Here is a 14408-nt window from a genome sequence, read left to right as displayed (position 1 = left end):
TAATGTTATGATAATGATCTATAATACGTATTTTTGTAAAGCCTTTGTCGAGTTTTGGCATTTTGGTTATTCTAGATTCTCAAGAAAAAGAACACCCTGACTAATATAGCATCTATTAATATCTTTTTTCTTTGAAAATGAATCAGATTTTCTTAGCCTTTTTTATGAGTAGTGATTTTAGATTATTATTTCTTCAAGATTTTGAATGTTGTGTTTTAAGATTTTGGTTTTTGTTACCCCATAGCATGCTGATTCTTTTCCCTTTGTAAGCAGGCATTCAACATGTTAGAGTCAAGTGGCAGACTCTGTCATGCCTGTGGCAGGTGGGGGCTCAGATCTCATTTCAGGCTGCCTTGGGTCTGCCCCGCACAGATGTTGGTCAGCCTTTCTTTGGACGACTTCTTTCCAGAGCTCACTCTCACTCTCAGATGGCTTTTGTTGCCGTGGGTTGATTTTGTTGGGTTGGTAGTTGTCTGTTCTCAGTTGTTGGTGTGCTTTTGGCCAAAGAATGACCAGGCACACTAAAGGCAAGGCAAATGCGAAGTAGTTGATTAAGGGAGAGCAAGTAGGTTTATAGAGCAAGGGCAAGTCATGTTTGCCACAGACAATGAAGGGGTTCCCGTCATAAGAGGCCCTTGTTATGGTCTGGGGTCCTCTTTTATACTGTCAAGATTGAGCCCTCCTTGTGGTTCAGAAGTCACCAGTGACTGGCTAATGACATGATCATTAGACTTAGGTTACTCTAGGTCACTTTTGTCCCTCTTGTGCTGGGCTGCCTGGCCTGAGGGCTGAGGAATTCTCTGAAATCTTGGAGATTGGCAGGGGTTCTTCCTTCCCCCTGGTGCGGCAGTTCCTTGGGGCAAGATCAAGGTGGGCCAGCACCAGGTTACATGCCTGCTGTTGTCCTTCTTCCTTAGGTGTGGCGATTGCTCGAGGCAGCACCAAAGCAAGGGCACCTCCCTTTGTCTCTAGGAGAGCCAGTGATTGTAAAAATCTACTTGACAGCTTCTTCTGCTAGAGGATTGAAAGCTTTTCTACTCGAATTTTAGCCTCCTTGTGCTGTGGCCACAGCAGGTGGTAGCTTAAATTTTGGTTTGCCCCAAGGAAACATGCTCCAGAGGTCTGCCAGAAAGTTGGGTGGTTTTTATATAGAATTTGGTACTCTCCTTCTCTGGCACTCCCCTTTCTAAGGTTTTCCCTCATTGTCCGAGGTCTCTGGTTTTCCTGAGCCCCTTCCACTGGTTCTGCTGACCATTAAGATGACAGTTTCTTTCTAATGGGAGATTAGCTGCCCAGTGCCACTACCACCACTGTGTAGCTGTCCTCAGGGTAAAGCTGCAAAATCCTGAAATGCATCCCCTGGCAATCACTTCCGTGGGTTAGACGTCCCTCCTCCATGCGTCTGCATTTGTTCACTTGCCAGAGCCCTCAGATAGTGATTTTTACTATGTTGTTTGGAGTTGTTACTTGTAGGAGGATTAATTTGTTAGAAGTATTCTTCTGTATGAAACCCGGCAGTGATTTTTCCTATAAGTACTTTCATCACGGTAACTTCCATGTAGGAAGAAAGGATTGAATAATTTCTTAGTTCATATTTAACTAGTATGATTCTTTGGGTCTAGAATCATATTTACTTAAGGGAACCAGGTATCCTGTCTTGGCTGCCATTCTTGACTTGACAGGTATTAAGACGAGCATCCTTAGTGTTTCCTGGCATGGGAAGGTAATTAGTAGTGGTTCTCCAGAGAAGGACATGCCAGAGCATATAGATCTATACAAAGAGATTTATTATGAGGGATTGGCTCATAACACAGTTATGGAGGCTGAGAAGTCCCGTGATCTGCCATCTGTAAGCTGGAGGCCCAAGAAAGCTGGTGGAGTAGTACCAGTCCAACCCTGGAGGCTTGAGAACAGGGAGCTGATGTCTGAGGGCAAAAGATAGATGTCCCTGCTCAAGGAGAGAGTGTTGAATTCTTCTCTCCTCATCCTTTTGTTCTCTTTAGGCTGTAATCAGATGGGACAATTTCCGCTCACATTGGTGATCTTTACTCAGTCTGCCTCACATCCTAGAGACACACCAAGAAATAATGTCTTCCTGGCTGTCTCGGTTTCCCTTGTCTAGTCAAGTTGACACATAAGATTAATGACACAGTATAGCGCCCATCTTTTTCTGCCTTTCTCTTGTAATTTTTATTCATTTTAAACAAGGCGGTAGAGTGGAAGGTTTGCTGGGGAATTCCAGCTGATTCTTGCTAACCTCATGAACACTGATTGGTCAGAAGGCATCCTTATCATGGGTGTGCTCTGTGCTCTCTGCTGGATGTCTCCTGGCTCTGAAATGAGAGTCCGAAGGACAGGAAAACAAGGCCACCTCACAGTGCCCCAGAGGGCAGCTGGTAGGATGACTCTGCTCTGCGTAACTGTCATTCCTTTTTTCGTCCGTCATTCTTCCATCTCTATTTTTTTCTTTATTAAATCATAGCTGTGCACATCAGTGCAATCAAGGGGTACAATGTGCTGGTTTTGTATACAATTTGAAATATTTTCATCAAACTGGTTAACATAGCCTTCATGGCATTTTCTTAGTTATTGTGTTAAGACATTTATATTCTACACCTAGTAATTTCACATGTACCCTTGTAAGATGCACCGTAGGTGTGGTCCCACCAATCACCCCCCCACAGTCATCCTCCCTCCTCCCCTCCTCTCCCTCTCCCCTTTCCCCATATACTTGGGCTATAATTGGGTTATAGCTTTCATACAGCTTGGTTTCATGGTAGGGCTGAGTACAGTGGATACTTTTTCTTCATTCTTGAGATACTTTGCTAAGAATATGTTCCAGCTCCATCCATGCAAACATGAAAGAGGTAAAGGCTCCATCTTTCTTTAAGGCTGTGTAATATTCCATGGTGTACACATACCACAATTTGTTAATCCATTCATGGGTCTATGGGCACTTGGGATTCTTCCATGACTTAGCAGTTATAAATTGGGCTGCAATAAATATCTTTGGTACAAATATATCTGGTACAAATATCTTTGTTATAATGTGATTTTTGGTCTTCTGGATATATACTTAGTAGAGGAATTGTAGGATCGAATGACAGGTCTATTTTTAGATCCCTAAGTGTTCTCCAAACATCTTTCCAAAAGGAACATATTAGTTTGCATTCCCACTAGCAGTGTAGAAGTGTTCCCTTTTCTCCATCTCTTTTTTTCTTGTTTGGACAGCTTGACCTAGACAAAGGAGAGAACTATGACAATCTCTAAGGGAGGAAGCATGGTCAAGATAATTTTTCTAAATAATGGAAGATCTCTGCTTTTTTGAAGGCACAAAGCCAAGAGCCAAGAAAAGGGAAAACTGTGGAGTTGTGGGAGGGTGGAGCAAATCAGGCCTTGGAGGAGGTCGGGAGATGAAGCTATAGGAAGGCATGAGATTACTCTGCTGTCTGTGGTGTGGAAAGAGGGATCGTAAAGGCAGGCTCTCCAATGTGGTAGGAGAGAATTCCTTCGGTTTCTGCTAGCAGAGATGAAAAGTAAGGTATTTGTCAAAAGTTGGAAGGGTAGGAGGAAGTAGGAGTTTAAGAATGATGACCCTTTGGACGAGCCATTAAAGCCAGTGTGTTGGGAACTCAAAGGGATGAATAACGGGAGTGCCTATTTCAAGTTAGTTGGTGAACCAAAACGCCAGTCTGTTTTGTTCATTTTGTTTTATATTTTTAGATGCATGATTTTTGCTTGTCCTCAACAATTCTGGGTGTCAGTTGGCTGTTGGTACTGTGGACATCTTACTTTGTCCCCAACCTTTTTTGACCTGAGACACTATTTCTCAAGAATCCCTTTATGAATTAATTTTTAAAAGGCATTCTGTCACTTTGGGTGTATAAAAGGTAATGCAATTAAGATAAAATAGATTTTTGAGTGGATATTGTGTTATTAAGTACCATGTTAGGAAGTTTACCTTTAATATATGATTTAATGTAGCATTATGAATGAAGAGATGTTTTGACTTTTTTTGTTTAACAAGTGATGTATAGTGTGATTAGAAAACAATATTTTCAAAACTTTTGATTTAGCCCCTTCTTCTGGGGATATGTCAAGAACCTCAGGTTTGTGCTGCCTTTTTCTCATAGCCCAGAGAAAGTGACAGAAGCCATTGTAACTGCTATTTCCTACATTGATGGAGCAGAGAGAGGGTTTGGGATGAAGTTAGCTCCGAGATTGCTATGTGCAGTACAACTCAGTGGGGCACATACTGAGCAGTTTTAAGATTAGACTAATTATAACAGTTTCTTTACAAATTGGTTTTATCTGTGTGATTATATATAATATAGTGAACGATACATTTTTTTTTTTTTGTAGAGACAAAGTCTCACTTTATGGCCCTCGGTAGAGTGCTGTGGCATCACACAGCTCACAGCAACCTCCAACTCCTGGGCTTAAGCGATTCTTTTGCCTTAGCCTCCCGAGTAGCTGAGACTACAGGTGCCCACCACAACGCCCAGCTATTTTTTGGTTGCAGTTCAGCCGAGGCCGAGTTTGAACCCGCCACCCTTGGTATATGGGACTGGCACCTTACCGACTGAACCACGGGCGCCGCCAATGAGCGATACATTTTTGAAAGTGTTCATTGCTTTTAAAATAATCTCATGTTTTTATTTTTAAAAATGCCATTTATTCTAACCATTTCTTTTTTGGAATAAGTAATACATTTCACATGCCCACATTTGAAAAAATATAAAAGAATATTTTTTGTATTCTGGCCCCATTCACCCAATTTGTTTCCCCACAGGCAACCAGTATTAGTTTTTTCTTTTAAAGTATTCTAGAGTCATATTAACCATATAAAATCAAATACATTTACATATTCCCCAAACTACTCCCATTTCTTACATAAGTAGTACCACACTATACCCATTTTATTTATAAAATCAGCACATTGTACCCCATAAATGTAGTAATGTACACAGTTATGATCTAATAAAAAAATTTATACCTAGTATTTTATTGTATTGATATAATATAACTTATCCCCTTTATTGATGAATACTTAGATGATTTCTAATCTTTTGCTATTATAAACAGTGCTAAAATGAATAACTTCTGTTTATATATGTTTACTATTTTGCATACATAAAGGTTGCTTAATTTACTATAAATTAACCACATTGGGTGGCACCTGTGGCTCAGTGGGTAGGGCGCCAGCCCCATATACCAAGGGTGGCAGGTTCAAATCCAACCCCAGCTAAACTGCAACCAAAAAGAAAAAATAGCTGGGCTTTGTGGCAGGGGCCTGTGGTCCCAGCTACTCGAGAGACTGAGGCAAGAGAATTGCCTAAGCCCAGGAGTTGGGAGGTTGCTGTAAGCAGTGTGACGCCAATGCACTCTACCAAGGGTGATAAAGTGAGACTCTACAAAAAAAAAAAAAAAAAATTGACCACATAAAATAAGCACTGTTAAAATGACATGCTTTTTGGAATGAGTGTATAGTGCAGATTGAAATTTAAGGTTAGGTTGAGGCATCAAAAATAAATGAAAACCTTATTTTGTCATCTAGCAGTTGAAAGTCCTGGGTTTTGTGCTTATTTTTAAAAACTAATTTCAGGGATTTCTTTTGCAATACAGTTAAAAGATAAACTATTTTAATGTTCTTTATTGATATACTTCAGCAATTTTAATGTTTCTTGTATTTAATCAATGGTCCTTTATAGATATAAAACAAATGATATACAGCCAACTACAGGTCAGTTTAAAACCTTTGGATTGTCCAAGTTACCAGGCTGTTAACCTCTGAGTAATAAACCAGATGATTAGGTCATAGCCAATCATCTTACATTTACTGTCATATACACTACCTGGGTGTGTAGGTAGTAGAGTTCCTCAGAAGATGTAGTTTATTTTCTTATGTTTTAAACACAAAACAGTTTATAGTCACTGGCACTTATTTTTAAGACAAAAATCTCACTCCATTGCCTCAGGCACAGTGCAAATGGCTTCATTTATAGCTCACTGCAATCTTAAATTCTTAGGCTCAAGTGATCCTCCTGCCTCAACCTCTGGAATAACTAGGACGACAGGTGCCCGCCAACACACCTGGCTGATTTTTCCTACTTCTATTTTGGTAGAGATGTCCTTGCCCAGACTGGTCTTGAACTCCTGACCTCAAGTCATCCTGCCTTGGCCTCTCAGAGTGCTAGGATTGTAGATGTGAGCCACTGTGCCTGGCCAGAAGGTCCGCGTTAGAAGAAAATTATATAGTTATTTTATATATTTACTTAAAAATAAAAACAGACAGAAATACCATCTCTAGCTTAGTGAATGTGAAGGGTTTGTATACAGTAGTTAAGAAACACTGATGTTGGGAGAAGTTAAGGAAGAAAAGGATGTAGGATATTATCATTAGTGTCTCTTACATCTGTCTTTGGAAAAGTAACTGTTACTAGAAACTCCTTGAAAACTCCCTGAAAGCCTTTATCACGTAAGTTTATATTAAATGTTTTCACATAGTACTCATAATTTATTACTGTTTGAAAGTCCTTATAGCAGCCACATCCTAAGACAGCTCTCTGGGGTCAGTAGAAGAGATGAACATAGGTAACTTTTGCACATGTCCCCTGAACTGTTGTTACCTTTTCCCAGACCAAGAAATTGCCTGGTGTAGTTGTAGGAATATAATATAGATCTTCAGGCACTACCCCAGGTATGGTTTATGATTGACTAATAGAGAAACCATTTGGAAACTGGTGAGGACATTAGGGAGTGGAGGGGCAAAGGTGTAGTGAAAATAGTTTGAAGGAAGTTGCCAAACTTTGCTGCCAAATTACTCCTTGTAAACATTACACCACAAATCTAATGCTAGATCAGTGGTTTCTGTTGTCCTTGAAATGCTGACCTAGACTTGACCGAGGGCTGCAGAATTCCAGATTAGAGAGACACTTTAATCTTTTCTAAGAAGCTGGGCTTGCTTCAGGCTTTGTTAACTTAGTTCATGATTATCTAAAATAGTCTTAGTCCTGTTTACCAGAGATAACTCTACTTACATCTGAAACTCTACTTACATCTGATAACTCTACTTAGTCCTGAAACAGTGAGGTCAAATGTCAGTTTGCATCCCGGCCCATCTGCCTATTGTCACAAGGGTGTCTCATGGCCACCTCGAACCCAGCAGGCCTGAAAGGAAACTTGTCGTCTTGCTCAAGCCTGATCCTCTTTCCTTTTTTAAAAAAGGTTGTTTGCAGTGTGTCAGGCACCGAGTATCCCAAGGTGAATAAAACAGGACACGTAATTTGTCTTTAGACTTTCAATGCAGTGGGAATCTGTTGAAGGTTTTTGCTGTTATAAAAGATCATTCTTGTGTGTAGAATGGAGTGGAGTGAGTCAAGGATAATAACAAGAAGGCTGATGAAGGGGCTCTTGCCAAAATCAAGGTGTGAGGTGATGGTGGCATGAACTAAGGTGACAGCAGTTATGTGATAGAAGTGGTGGATAAATGAAAAAAACTTGAAATTAGGATCAGTGGCACTTGGCAATGGGCTAAATGTAGGGTCTGTGGGGGGAGCAAGTGTGAAAGGTGATGTCCAGGTTTCTGGCTTACGCTGTTTATTATCATTAGTGTCTCTGATACCACGTACTGAGGTAATGAAATCATTCCCATTGGGAATAGGTTTTGAGGGAGGGGAAGGAGTTTAATTTTGGGCATTATTAGGTTTGAAGCATCTTTAGGAAAGCCAACTACCTCTGTACGTTTTATTGGTGAAGCTGTTCTCCTTCACCTAAGCCATAAGCTTGGAAGTGATTTCTTGATTCTCTCTTCTTTTTCATTCTTGACATCTAGTCAGTCTTGAAGTCCTGGCAATTCCATACCTCTTTGAACTTTCTGGACTCTCTTCTATCCTCTGTCCATTATTTGTGCTTATTTTAGGCACTGATCATTCGTTCAAAGGGACTGTTGTTCTAATTACTCTCCAGTCATCCCTTATTATCTCTCTGTAGTCCAAAGTTTTCCACGCCATCTTTTGCTGGAGCTCTAGGAGTTCTTCAGTTGTGGGTGTTGAAGGGGGAATTGTCCAGATAGGGCTCCAGGCTCTCCATCACTGTTTCAACCACAACTTTGCTTTTTTTTTCTTTCTTTTTATTTTTTTTTTAAATCTTAGGTTACTATGTAAAATTTCATTTCAAAGCACGTTAAAAGTAATTATGTTGGGAAATAAAATCTGGAAAGTCCTTGTCCTAGTGAATTTTCATTCTGTAAACATTTTTCTAGGGTGGTATTTCTCAAATAAATCTGACTATTTCACTCACCTGATTGAAACCTTTCAGTGGTTCACTACTGCCCTTAGGATAAAGTTTAACATTTGTAGTGTATCTGTGATCTGGTTTAATTCCCAGATCTTTGGGAATTAAATTGTCAGATTCTTCTGACATTTTTGCCTGACCCTCTTTTGTTCTCAGATTTCTAATAGTTGCCCAAACGTCTTTGCCTCTTCTTTTCATTGCCATTAACTGTGATCTGCTTTTCTTCATCCCCTTCCCTGCACCCTTCCTGTCTTGTCTACCAGCCCTTTCAAGCTCTTGTTCAGGTGTCATTATTCCTGTGAAATACTTTTTTTTTTTTTTTTGCACTTTTTGGCCTGGGCTGGGTTTAAACCCACCACCTCTGGCGTATGGGGCCAGCACCCTGCTCCTTCGAGCTACAGGTGCTGCCCTTCCTGTGAAACTTTTGTGGGTCATATCCAGATAAAATTACTCCTTTCTCTGTACCGTTTCTTTGCCCCCATAGTGAATGCCTGTAGTTTGCACACAGTGTGCTGAACTGGAATTGTGCGTGTTCATACCTGTCTCAAATTTAACAGACTGTGAGTGAACTCCTTGGGTACTGGGCCCACTTATATTTTTTGTCTTCATATTCTAAACATAGTTGCTTAGTCTATGATGGGATGCGATCAGTTTTGAAGTAAATGGAACCAAAATGGGCAACAAAGGCTGTTAGGTTTATGGTAAGCCGTAGGAATTCATGGGTTGTTTTCTCAGAGCCAGTCCGTTTTTTGGGACCAGTTCTTGGAATATAGACAAGATAGACCTGGGAACAGTTGCTCTATTTCACTGGACCTGGATTCATCTGATATCAGGTAGCTTGAGGGACAGCTTTTAGGAATGTGTAAAGGTTTGTAGTTTGGCACAATTAAAAACATCCATGTTTTGTTGATAAATAGTTTACATATGATTAAATTTACCTATTTAAAGTATATTATTTAATGGTTATCAGTATATTTATTACATATTTGTGCAACTATTATCATAATCTAACTTGGAAACTTTTCCATCACTTCCGGGAGAAAATTTGTACCCGTGAGTAGTCACTTCTCACTCCCTTCCATTGCAGGCAACCTCCTAATCTGCTTTGTGTCTGTATAGATTTGCCTTTTTCGAGCATTTCATGTCGATGGAATCACACTGGCTTCTGTAACTTAGTGTGATGTTTTTGAGGTTCATCCATGTTTTAGCAGGTATGAGTACTCCATTCCTTTTTATTGCAGAATAATACTACATGAGTGGATATACAACATTTATTTATTTATTTACTATTTTTTTTTTTTTGAGACAGAGTCTCACTTTGTCACCCTTGGTAGAGTGCTGTCACAGCTCACAGCAAACTCAAACTCTTGGGCTGAAGCAATTCTCTTGCCTCAGCCTCCCAAGTAGCTGGGACTATAGGCGTCTGCCACAATACCTGCAATTTTTGTTGCAGTTGTCATTGTTGTTTAGGTGGCCTGGGCCAGGTTCGAACCTGCCACCTTCGGTGTATGTGGTGGCACCATAACCACAGAGCTACAGGCGCCGAGCTTGGATATACAACTTTTAATTTATCCATTCATCAGTTGATGGACATTTGGGTTATTTTGGCTATTAAGCTATGAAAATAGGAGTATATATGCTGTAAACACATGTAAAAGATTTTGTATGACATATGTTTTAATTTCTCTTGCATATATGGGGTGTCCATAAAGTGCATGTGCAATTTAAAATAAACTGTTTTGAACTATGTTCAAATTGCACTTGAATTTTATAGACTCCCTGTATATTCCAGGGTGGAACTGCTGAACCTTGAGATAATTCTGTATTTATTTTCCATAATTCCTGGCACTGTGTGAGGGTTTTTTAATTTCTCCATATCCTCGTCAACGTTTCTTATTTTGTCTTTTAATTGTAGCTGTTCTCATGGACTTAAAGTGGTGTCTCACTGTGGTTTTGCATTTTTCTAATGAATGATGACACTGGTTATCTTTTCATGTGCTTATTGGACATTCATACATTTTGGAGAATTATCTTAAACCCGCTATTCATTTTTAATTGTGTTATTTGTATTGTTAATGAATTTTGAGATCTAGTTCTATATATGGATAAACATCTTTTATCAGACACGTGATTCATGAATATCCATTCTGTTGGCTGTCTTTTAATTTTCTTCACAGTGTCATTTGAAGGCCACAAATTCTTAGTTTGGATGATTTATCAATTTTTTCTTTTATCACTTGTCCTTTTGACATTTTATCTAAGAAATTGTTGCTTAACTCTAATGAAATTTCTTGTGTTTATCTTCTTTCCTTGACCTTTTATTTTCAACCCAACATAGCTGTGGAATCATTATAACTTATTTAAGGGCCTGTGGACTTATATAGTCCTATGGTCAGACTTACAAAACCAGATCCAGAGGTCACACAGGCCATGATTGTGTGTGTGCCTGGAGGTGAGGAAGGGGACGGTAACCTTATGCCCTTCCAGTCTTAGAGAAGTATTTGCTAGAATCTGTTAATGTGATGAATAAAGACTTTTAAAATATAGATTCAAAATGCTGTATAAACAGACTTTGCACTTCTTAATAAATGTTCAAAGAATACCATCTAAATTAACCATGTGCTGGAATCTTAAACTGGACTGCAGTTCAAACTTGTACATTTGTTATAAGAGATTTACGAAAGGGGAGTTTGTGGGTGAAACGTAACAGTGTAGGCTGATAGCTGTGAGACCCGTAACATCTAGACTTACCTTATGTCTGCGATGTGAATTTTTCAAAATGTTTAACTGTAATAGGCATTCTTATTTACTTCACATTTTAGAATGTAAGTTGTTTGTGATCATTTTGGTACATTTCCCTGCTCTGCCTCTTAGTGCCAGTTTAAGGAATTGCTAATTGTCCATTCTTGCTGGAAAGTACTGATTTCCATTTGAATATAACAGTCTTTTTGCTAAAACTTTCCTGTGGTTGATTCGAGCAAATACAGAAGCCTTCTGTCTGTGGACTGAATGTTCAGCCAGCTGTGACGTAGTCACTATTATCAATGAAGCTTATTCATCACTTTCCGTGCTGGAGCATTGCACAGGACTTGCCGAGATCTTGGACACTGAATGGAGAGCTTCTCCTTGCTTACCTCCATGCCCTGTTGGTAGTAAGCGATTCTGTTCTCTGTCTTTTCCAGACCTTGTGGATAATTAGATCTTTGTGTTTTCCATTGATTTCCAATAGTGTCTTGCAGATGGTAAGCACTGATTGAGAGTTTATTCATTTTCTAAATTGAAAAATGGCCATTAAGGCTCTTATGAGATAATCTTGTGTTCTGTTCTCTTATGTGTGAACATTCGCCTTATACCATTGTCATTCCACAAAGACATAAGCAATACTGTATTTTTACAAACTAAAATGAAGTGGCAGTTGATGATACTAGGTTAAAAGTTTATTGTTCTATAGGTAAATTAAACATTTTAATATTGTGTATACTTGTTGAATATTTAGATTAAATTCACAAGTGAACTGCTGAATTTCACTTGTACAGATACAGCTTTAGAGTACAAAAGGGGTTATTTGTCCCAGTTTATGACTAGAATACAGTAGAAGTTGTTATGAAACTAAGCCTATTATATACTTTGCTAAAATCATGTGCCCTGAAACATAGCAGGCACTTAACGAGAGCCTGATAAAACACAGTCAGAGCGCCATAACACGAGCAATAGAGCTGCTCACAGCAGTGGTGTTGGGGTAAATGGTGTTCCTGTGTGTGTTGTGGTTAGTGGGTTCATAGTACATCCGTGGTAGGACAATGATTCATTGTTTCTGATTCCTTCTAATTGTTACTTTTCTCACAATATTCAATGAAAAATAGTATATGCTTGCCCAGTGTTCCTCACTCTGATCCTTTCTTTTTTTTTTTGTAGAGACAGAGTCTCACTTTATGGCCCTCGGTACAGTGCCGTGGCCTCACACAGCTCACAGCAACCTCCAACTCCTGGGCTTAAGGCGATTCTCTTGCCTCAGCCTCCTGAGTAGCTGGGACTACAGGCACCCGCCACAATGCCTGGCTATTTTGATCCTTTCTAACTTAATGTCAGGAATTCACTAAGCCTGTGTGACATCTGTTCTAAGGATATGCAATTTTCTGGATCTGTGTGGAGTTTGCTCTGGGTTTGAGAGAGCTACATTTTCCCTGGAGACTAGGTGATTCCAGAGGAGCTGGTCGATTCAACAGATTTCATTTTAGGGACTCATATTTTCCTTCTTCCAGAAAAGAACCCCCTACACAAACACACACTCCTGTCCTTTAGAGATTCCCTGAACCCATAGAATTTCTCTGGGTTGAAAATGAGTGTTGGATGGATGCCTGTTGAAATAAGTACCTCTGAGGCCTGCCGTGGTCCAGAACTAACTTCTTCTAGGTAGATTCAGAAGACCCTGGAGTTGCTCTGGGCCTAGAAACGGTGAAAGTGACTGTTCTTATTTTTTCTTTGTATAGCCCATGGTGTCTAAAATTCTACTCTTTGTATAAAATATACAGAACAAATGTGTTGACTGTAAGTAACTCTTCATTCTTCTTCTCTATTTAAATATATGTGAATCTATTTAAGATTATTAAATCCCAGGATCATTCTAGAATTTAATATTTCACCCCCAGGAATCTCTTAGTAACTCACTGGTCTTCCTTGTTCTCACTGATCTGCCCTCAGATGGTCGGGTCACTCAGGGCATTGCATGAACAGCTATCTCATTGCGGCTTCTGATTCATCCTAGTAAGTAAGACATATGCATTCCTGCCCTCACAGCCTCTCTCCACGCCATTCTCGCTTGCCTGCTGTCCTTGACATAATGTCAGTTCTTCAGTTCACACCTAGATTATTTCAGTGTGTTTATAACTGGTCTGTGTCCCTCCCTCTCTTCTGTCTCTTCTTCAAATCCACCGACCACACCACTGTCAGAATGACTTTAATGAAAACAAGAACACATCCTTCTCCTGCTTATAAAAACTTCAGTGGTTCCTTGTTGTGCTTTGAGTAAGGCCCAGAGCCCAGACTATAAGTCATGCAAATCTCTGTGGGTCTCTTTGTAACTTCCTTGGGGCATTTTTGCTGTTTATTACTGTGCTTAAGAGTTTATTCCGTAAATATCATCCCATCTCCTTTACGTCCCCCACACCTTTGCAGATGCTCTTCATGTGCCTGAGGTGCTTCTCTCTCCTCCCCATCTCTGGAAAACCCCACCTACCCTTTGCAGCTTAAAGAGTATCACTGGAGCCCCTCAAATCCCACAGGCCATTTCTCTTCATCTGTCCTGCTGTAATAGCAGAACTTCTGTTGTATCACTTTGTCGTACTGTTCCTCAAATTATTTGTGCACTGATGACTTTGTGAAAGGTAATAAAAATGAAATGTAAGAAAAGACATACCCAATAGAAGTCTCATTTAAAAATTATTAGTTTCAGCAGACCTAAAATTGCTGTTAAATGCTATAAAAGTGACCCCATATTTCCCTGCCATTTCTGTACTTAGCCATCCTCCTGTGGACCAACAATCAACCGTCCCCAGTTCAGTGCTGATCCATGGGCCACATTTTGAGTGGCTTTGCTCTATAACATTTATCCCACACGTTTATAGTTATTTGCTTGTGTATTTGCTTTCCTCACTGGGCAAAGGCTGTGTCTTATTGATCTTGTTTTGTCTGGCTTCCCATCTTTTGTTCTCTCCTCTTAAAAAATTAGGTCTTAAAAGAGTACACAACACAGTTAATCAGTAAATGTCTATTGAGTGAATTAAGAGTGGCACAGATCTTACTACCTAATACAACTGGCTTGCATTTTAAGAGTTTTATTTTAGTTTCTATGGTTGATACTTTGAACTTCGTAATGCCATAGTGAATTTTTGCTGGGGAGAAGGTTTGCTAACTCAGTCTACGGTAGAGGCAATTATGTTGTTAGTTTTACCAGTCTCCAAGAAATTTACCAGTTAGGCAATTATGTCTTAGTTTTACCAGTCTCCAAGAAATCCTGAGTGCCTGAAGGAGAAATCTCCACATTCTTCGCTCCAAAGATAAACAGTTCTTTGCTGTAGGAGAGGGGGATAGAACTAGTAGCACAATTAAAGCAA

General features: G+C 39.6%; 1 protein-coding gene across 3 annotated transcripts in view; it reads left to right on the top strand.

Annotated features, from left to right (window-relative positions):
- Positions 1–14408, top strand: part of IGSF11 (immunoglobulin superfamily member 11) — a 146782-nt gene that overhangs the window by 32625 nt on the left and 99749 nt on the right. The window contains exon 1 of one of the 3 annotated variants that reach the window (XM_053565300.1): positions 11494–11537. The exons of the other annotated variants lie outside the window; for them this stretch is intronic. The gene's annotated coding sequence lies outside the window, so the exon portion shown is untranslated. Of the gene's footprint in view, positions 1–11493; positions 11538–14408 lie in introns of those variants that run through there. 3 annotated transcript variants of the gene reach the window in all.

The sequence above is a fragment of the Nycticebus coucang genome, chromosome 16, assembly GCF_027406575.1.
Source record: "Nycticebus coucang isolate mNycCou1 chromosome 16, mNycCou1.pri, whole genome shotgun sequence".
NCBI lineage: Eukaryota > Metazoa > Chordata > Mammalia > Primates > Lorisidae > Nycticebus > Nycticebus coucang.
This window is presented reverse-complemented; position numbering and strand designations above follow the sequence as displayed.